Source organism: Hylobates moloch, unplaced genomic scaffold, assembly GCF_009828535.3.
Source record: "Hylobates moloch isolate HMO894 unplaced genomic scaffold, HMol_V3 SCAFFOLD_5, whole genome shotgun sequence".
NCBI classification, from domain to species: domain Eukaryota; kingdom Metazoa; phylum Chordata; class Mammalia; order Primates; family Hylobatidae; genus Hylobates; species Hylobates moloch.
In genome coordinates this window covers 82,033,734-82,040,957 of record NW_026652280.1, presented here as the reverse complement: position 1 = coordinate 82,040,957, position 7,224 = coordinate 82,033,734, and the positions used below count along the sequence as shown (strand labels likewise).

The 7,224-nt window shown below is 40.5% G+C and overlaps 1 pseudogene; it reads right to left on the bottom strand.

Annotated features, from left to right (window-relative positions):
* Positions 1-3,499: 3,499 nt before the first annotated feature.
* LOC116810604 (tubulin alpha-4A chain-like) lies at positions 3,500-4,840 on the bottom strand (annotated as a pseudogene).
* Positions 4,841-7,224: the final 2,384 nt, after the last annotated feature.

Here is a 7,224-nt window from a genome sequence, read left to right as displayed (position 1 = left end):
CAATAGCAAAGACTTGGAACCAACCCAAATGTCCAACAACGATAGACTGCATTAAAATTGAATGATTCTTAAAGGACCAAGAAACCAGTTTAAAGAGGCTCTTTTGTGCAGTGTTGAAATAATTTAGCTTCACATTCCCCTTGAAAACCAGCACAAGACAAGGAAGCCCTCTTTCACCATTTCTATTCTACATAGTATTAGAAGTCCCAGCCAGAGCAATCAAGCAAGAGAAAGCAATAAAGTCCATCCAAATAAGAAGAGAGGGAGTCAAACTATCTCTGTTTGCAGACAACATGATTCTATATCTAGAAAACCGTAGTCTTGGACAAAAAGCTCCTTCACCTGATAAACGACCTCAGCAAAGTTGCAGGCTACAAAATCAATGTACAAAAATCACTAGCTTTCCTATACACCAACAACAGCCAAACTGAAAGCCAAATCAGAAAGGCAATCCCATTCACAATTGCCACAAAAAGAATAAAATACCTAGGAATACAGCTAACCAGGGAGGTAAAGATCTCTACAATGAGAATTACAAAACACTGCTTGAAGAAATCAAAGAAGACACAAACAAATGGCAAAACATCCCCTGCTCACCTTGCAGGTCGCTCCTTTCCCAGCCATGGATAAAAACTGAAGCCAGGAATCTAATAAGGAATGCTGATTTCCTCAGTTCGATTTTGAAGAATGGGGAAGGCTATTCTAAAGAAAAAAATGGGACTTGTTTTCTGGGCAGATCTGCAAGGCTGGCTTTAAGAGCACAAGGAGGGAAAGTAACGAAAGGGCTGGACTACTATAAAAGTTACAAATACGTAGTTAGACCAATAGATTTATGCAGTCAGGTTTTTGTCATGTAATTTATTAACTATTACAAAAACACAACTAAGAATATCAAGTATTTCTCTGGCTCTTGACAGATAAAAAAATCAGTTAACTTAACCCTTTGCTGTCAAAAGAGTTGGCGTTTCCTGTTCTGGGTGCTACTGCCAAACGTTCTGGTACTTAGAGTCGGGATGCACAACTTAAACCACCGACTTATCAATGCATCCACCTGTGTATTGCAATTGGCCATTACCTTAAGCACTGAACCACCCGGGTTTAGTTCAGCCATTTCAAGAAGTATATTTAACATTGGTAGTTCTGCTTTATTAAAATGCAGCAGAGGTACTCTTCTGTCCCTTCCATTTATAGTTCTCTGAGAGAGTTCTATTTTTCGGTTTTGTTTTGTGTTTTCTTTTGCATTTTATAACGTGTATTTATCCCTGAAGATGTTTTGTACTTTTTTTTAAGGAAAGGAATTATTTTGTGTATATATAGATACTTGCATGATATACCGTAGTCAACATTCGGTTCCTCGAAAGGTCTTGCTGCTGTCAGGTGTTATGCACTCCGTCCATCATAAACTGTATGAAACACATTTCATGTGTAAATAAACGTGGGACATTTGGCCCTTAAAAAAAATCCCCTGCTCATAGGAAGAATCAATACTATTAAAATGGCTATACTGCCCAAAGCAATTTACAGATTAAATGCTATTCCTATCAAACTACCAATGACATTCTCCACAGAACTAGAAGAAACTATTTTCAAATTCATATGGAACCAAAAAAAGAGCCTGAATAGCCAAGGTAATCCTAAGCAAAAAGAACAAAGCTGGAGGCATCATGTTACCCAAATTCAAACTATACTACAAGACTACAGTAACCAAAACAGCATGGTACTGGTAAAAAATAGGCACATAGACCAATGGAACAAAATAGAGAGCCCACAAATAAGGCCACACATCTATGAGCATATGATCTTCAACAAAGCTGACAAAAACAAGCAATGTGGGAAAGACTCCCTATTCAGTAAATGATGCTGGGATAACTGTCTAGCCATATGCAGAAGACTGAAGCTGGACCCCTTCCTTTCACTATACACAAAAATCAACTCAAAATGGATTAAAGACTTAAATGTAAAACCTAAAACTATAAAAACTCTGGAAGACAACCTAGGCAATACCAACCTGGACATAGGAACTGGCAAATATTTCATGACACAGACAACAAAATCAATCACAACAAAAGCAAAAATTGACAAGTGGGATCTAATTAAACCAAAGAGCTCCTGCACAGCAAAAGAAACTCTCGACAGAGTAAACAGACAGCCTACAGGATGGGAGAAAAATTTTGCAAACTATGCATCTGACAAATGTCTAATATCCATCATCTATAAGGAACTTAAAAAAATTTACAAGAGAAAAACAAACAACCCCATTAAAAAGTGGGCAAAGGACATGAACAGACACTTCCCAAAAGAAGTACAGCCAAGAAGCATATGAAAAATGCTCAGTATCCCTGATCATTAGAGAAATGCAAATCAAAACCACAATGAGATACCATCTCACACTAGTCAGAATGGCTATTACTAAAAAGTCAAAAAATAACAGATGCTGGCAAGATTCGGGAGAAAATGGAACACTTATATACTGTTGGTGGGAGTGTAAATTAGTTCAAACATTGTGGAAAGCAGTATGGTGATTCCTCAAAAAGCTAAAAGCAGAACTACCATTCAACCTATCAATCCCATTATTGAGTATATACCCAGAGGAATAACAATCATTATACCATAAAGACCATGAATTATTGGAATTTCACATACCCCTGTGCAATATTCCACATTTCACATGTACACAAATGTTCATTGCAGCACTATTCACAATAGCAAAGAAAAGGAATCAGCCTAAATGCCCACCAATGACAGATTAGATAAAGAAAATGTGGTACATATACACCATGGAATACTATGCAGCCATAAAAAAGAATGAGATGAAGTCTTTTGCAGCAACATGAATGGAGCCAGAAGCTATTATCGTTAGCAAGCTAATGCAGGAACAGAAAACCAAATACCACATATTCTCACTTATAAGTGGGAGCTAAATGACAACAACTTATGAACACAAAGAAGAAAACAACAGACACCAGGGTCTACTTGAGGGCGGGAGTAGAAGGAAGGGGAGGAGCAGAAAAGACAACTAGTTATTGGGTACTAGGCTTAATACCAGAGTGATGAAATAATATGTACAACAAACCCCCATGACACATGTTTACCTATGTAACAAACCTTCACATGTACCCCCAAACCTAAAAGTTAAAAAATACATTAATTAATTAATTAAAAAGAGTAAATTAAAAAAGAAAGGACTTCGTTTCAAGGAGAAACATAAAGATGGAAGGGATGGAAAGAATAGAGGGGAAGAATGGTTAATTGAAATAGTTGAGTAAGTGAAATTCCAATAATTCATAATAACATTCAAAAGAGAAAAGTTAATACAAAGTATGCAAAAAGGGGAGTTACAAATACCAAAATTATAGGTGAATGATTAATTTTTATTGATTTAAAACAAGCAGAAGATTTTTTTCTTTGAACTTTTATTTTATTTTCTTAATCATGCAAGGAGACTGCTTATTCCTAAAGTTTTGCAATAAACATAGTAAATAGGCTCCAGGCAGTTGTTCTAGTCTCCCTTACCCTTGTCCTCATATAAATTGATACCTACTTTCTCATAATCCTTCTCCAGGGCACCCATATCCTCTGGGGCCTCAGGGAACTCTCCCTCCTCCATGCCCTTGTCCACATCCCAGTGCACAAACGCCCTCTTGGCATACATCAGGTTGAACTTGTGGCCCAGGCAGGCCCAGGCCTCAGCAATAGTGATTGTGTTGCTCAGCATGCACACGGCATGCTGCACCTTGGCCAGGTCACCACCAGGAACCACAGTGGGCTGCTGGTAGTTGATACCAACCTTGAAGCCCTTGGGGAACCAGCCCACAAACTGAATGCTACATTTGGTCTTGATGGTAGCAATGGCAGTATAAACATCCTTGAACATCACATCTCCGTGGTACAGCAGGCAGCAGCCCATGTACTTGCCATGCCGGGGGTCACACTTCACCATCTGGTTGGTAAGCTCGAAGCAGGCATTGGGGATCTTGGCCACTGACAGCTGTTCATGGTATACCTTCTCCACAGAGATGATGAGTGAATAGGTGGCCAGGGGGAAGTGGATGTGAGGGTAAGGTGTGAGGTTGGTCTGGAACTTCATCAGGTCCACATTGAGGGGCCCATCAAAGTGCAGAGAAGATGTGATAGAGGAGATGATTTGGTAATGAGGCAGTTGAGGTTGGTTGAGGTTGGGTGCTCGATGTCCAGGTTGCAGCGGCAAGTGTCAGAGATGGCTTCATTGTCCACCATGAAGGCACAGTCTGAGTGCTCCAGGGTAGTGTGAGTGATCAGGATGAAATTTTAGAGCTGGACCACAATTATAGACAGCTATGGGGACTGAGTAGATAAAGAATTCCAGCTTGGATTTCCTGCCATAGTCAACAGACAGCCGCTCCATGCGGAGTGAGGTGAAGCCAGAGCCAGTGCCCCCAACAAAGCTGTGGAACACCAGGAAGTCCTGAGGTTCTGTGCAGTGGTCAGAAGCTTGCAGATCTGGTCCATCCCCGGGTCAGTGATCCCCTGGCCAATGGTATAGTGACTACAGGCATAGTTGTTGGCAGCATCCTCTTTCCCAGTAATGAGTTGCTCTGGGTGGAAGAGCTGTCAGTTTGGGGCATCAGATCTCATCAATGACCACAGGATCCAGATCCACAAAATCTGGCTGGGGCACATGTTTTCCAGCACCGGTTTCACAGAAGAAGGTGGTGAAGAAGTCATCCTCTCCACCAATGACCTTGTCACTGGGCATCTGTCCACCAAGCTGAGTCCCATGTTTCAGGCAGTAGAGCTCCCAGCAGGCATTGCCCATCTAGACACCTGCCTGCCACGTGGGGACTAAGATGCATTCACACATGGTGAGTCCGGGCAGTGTATCTAACATAGAGTCATGGTGACAGGTGTCAGTGAGAACTGAATTTTTAAGTTCAAGGAGTATATGTGCAGGTTTGTTACATGAATAAATTGCATGTTGCAGGGGTTTGGTGTACAGATAATTTTGTCACCCAGGTAATCAGCATAATACCCCACAGTTTTTTAATCCTCACCTTCCTCCCACTCTCCACCTTCAAGTAGGCCCCAGAATCTATTATTCCCTTCTTTGTGTCCATATGTACTCAGGGTGTAGCTCCCGCTTATAAGTGAGAATATGCAGTATTTGGTTTTCTGTTCCTGTGTTAATTTGCTTAGGACAACGGCCTTCAGCTCCAACCATGTTGCTACAAAAAACATGATTTCATTCTTTTTTATGGCTGCATAGTATTCCATGGTGTATATGTACCACATTTTCTTTATCCAGTCCACCACTGATGGGCATCTAGGTTGATTCCATGTCTTTGCTACTGTGAACAGTGCTGTGATAAACATGCACATGCATGTGTCTTTATGATAGAAAGATTTATATTCCTTTGGGTATATATCCAGTAATGGGATTGCAGGGTCAAGTGGTAGCATCTTTTAAGTTATTTGAGAAATCTCCAGACTGCTTTCTACAGTGGCTGAACTAATTTACATTTCCACCATGTATAGGTTTTCCCTTTTCTCTACAACCTCACCAACATCTGTTATTTTCTGACTTTTTAATAATAACCATTCTGACTGGTGTGAAATGGCATCCCATTGTGGTTTTGACCTACATTTCCCTGATGATTAGTGATACTGAGCATTTTTTCATATGCTTGTTGGCCATCTATATGTCTTCTTTTGAGAAGTATCTATTCATGTCCTTTGCCCATTTTTAAATGGGGGGTTGTTTGTTTTTTGTTGTTGATTTGCTTAAGTTCCCTATAGATTCTGGATGTTAGGCCTCTGTCAGATGTATGGTTTATAAACATTTTCTCCCATTCTGTAGGTTGTCTATTTGCTCTCTTGATAATGTCTTCTGTGCAGAAGTTCTTTCGTTTAATTAGATCCCTCTTGTCAATTGTTGGTTTTGTGGCAATTGCTTTTGGAGTCTTCATTATGAAGTCTTTGCCAGAGCCAATGTCCAGAATTGTATTTCCTAGGTTCTCTTCTACAGTTTTTATAGTTTTAGGTTTTATGCTTAAGTTTTAATCCAACCTGAGTTGATTTTTGTATATGATGAAAGGTAGGGGTCCAGTTTCAATCTTCTGCCTATGGCTAGCCAGTTATCCCAGCACCATTTATTGAACAGGGAGCCCTTTCCCCTTTGCTTGTTTTTCTTGACTTTGTCAAAGATCAGGTGGTTGCAGGTGTATGGCTTTATTTCTGAGTTCTTGCCCTGTTCCATTGGCCTTTGTATCTGTTTTTGTACCAGTACTATGTTTTTGGCTACTGTAGCCTTGTAGTATAACTTGAAGTTGAGTAGTGTGATGCCTCCAGCTTTGTTCTTTTTGCTTAGGATTTCTTTGGCTATTCAAGCTCTTTTTTAATTCCAAATGCATTTTAGAACACTTTGTTCTAATTCTGCGAAAAAAATGTCTTTGGTAATTTGATAGTAACAGCATTGGGTCTGTAAATTGCTTTCAACAGGATGGCCATTTTAACAATAATGATTCTTCCTAGCCATAAGCATGGAATAGTTTTCCCATTTTTGTTTGTGTCATCTCTGATTTCTTTGAGCAGCATTTTGTAATTCTGGTTGTAGAGATCTTCCACCTCCCTGGTTAGCTGTATTCCTAGTATTTTATTCTTTTTGTGGCTACTATAAATGAGATTGTGTTCTTGATTTGGCTCTCAGTTTGGCTGTTACTGGTATATAGAAATGCAACTGATTTTCAGGCCCAGTGCGGTGGCTCACGCCTATGATCCCAGCAATTTGGGAGGCCAAGACGGGTGGTTCACGAGGTCAGGGGATCGAAACCATCCTGGCCAACACAGTGAAACCCCGTCTCTACTAAAAATACAAAAAATTAGCTGGGCATGGTGGAACGCATCCGTAGTCCCAGCTACTCAGGAGGCTGAGGCAGGATAATTGCTTAGAATCCCAGAGGCAGAGGTTGCAGCGAGCTGAGATTGCGCCACTGCACTCCAGCAGCCTGGGTGACAGAGCGAGACTCTGTCTCAAAAAAAAAAAAAAGACAGAAATGCTACTGATTTTCATTGATTGATTTTTGCTGAAGCTGTTTATCAGATCTAGGAGCCTTTGGGCAGAGACTATGGAGACTTCTAGGTGTATAATCATATCATCTGTGAAGAGAGGTCATTTGACTTCTTCTCTTCCTGTGCGGATGCCCGATTTTCTCTTGCCTGATTGCCCTGGCCGAGATGTCTCTACTATGT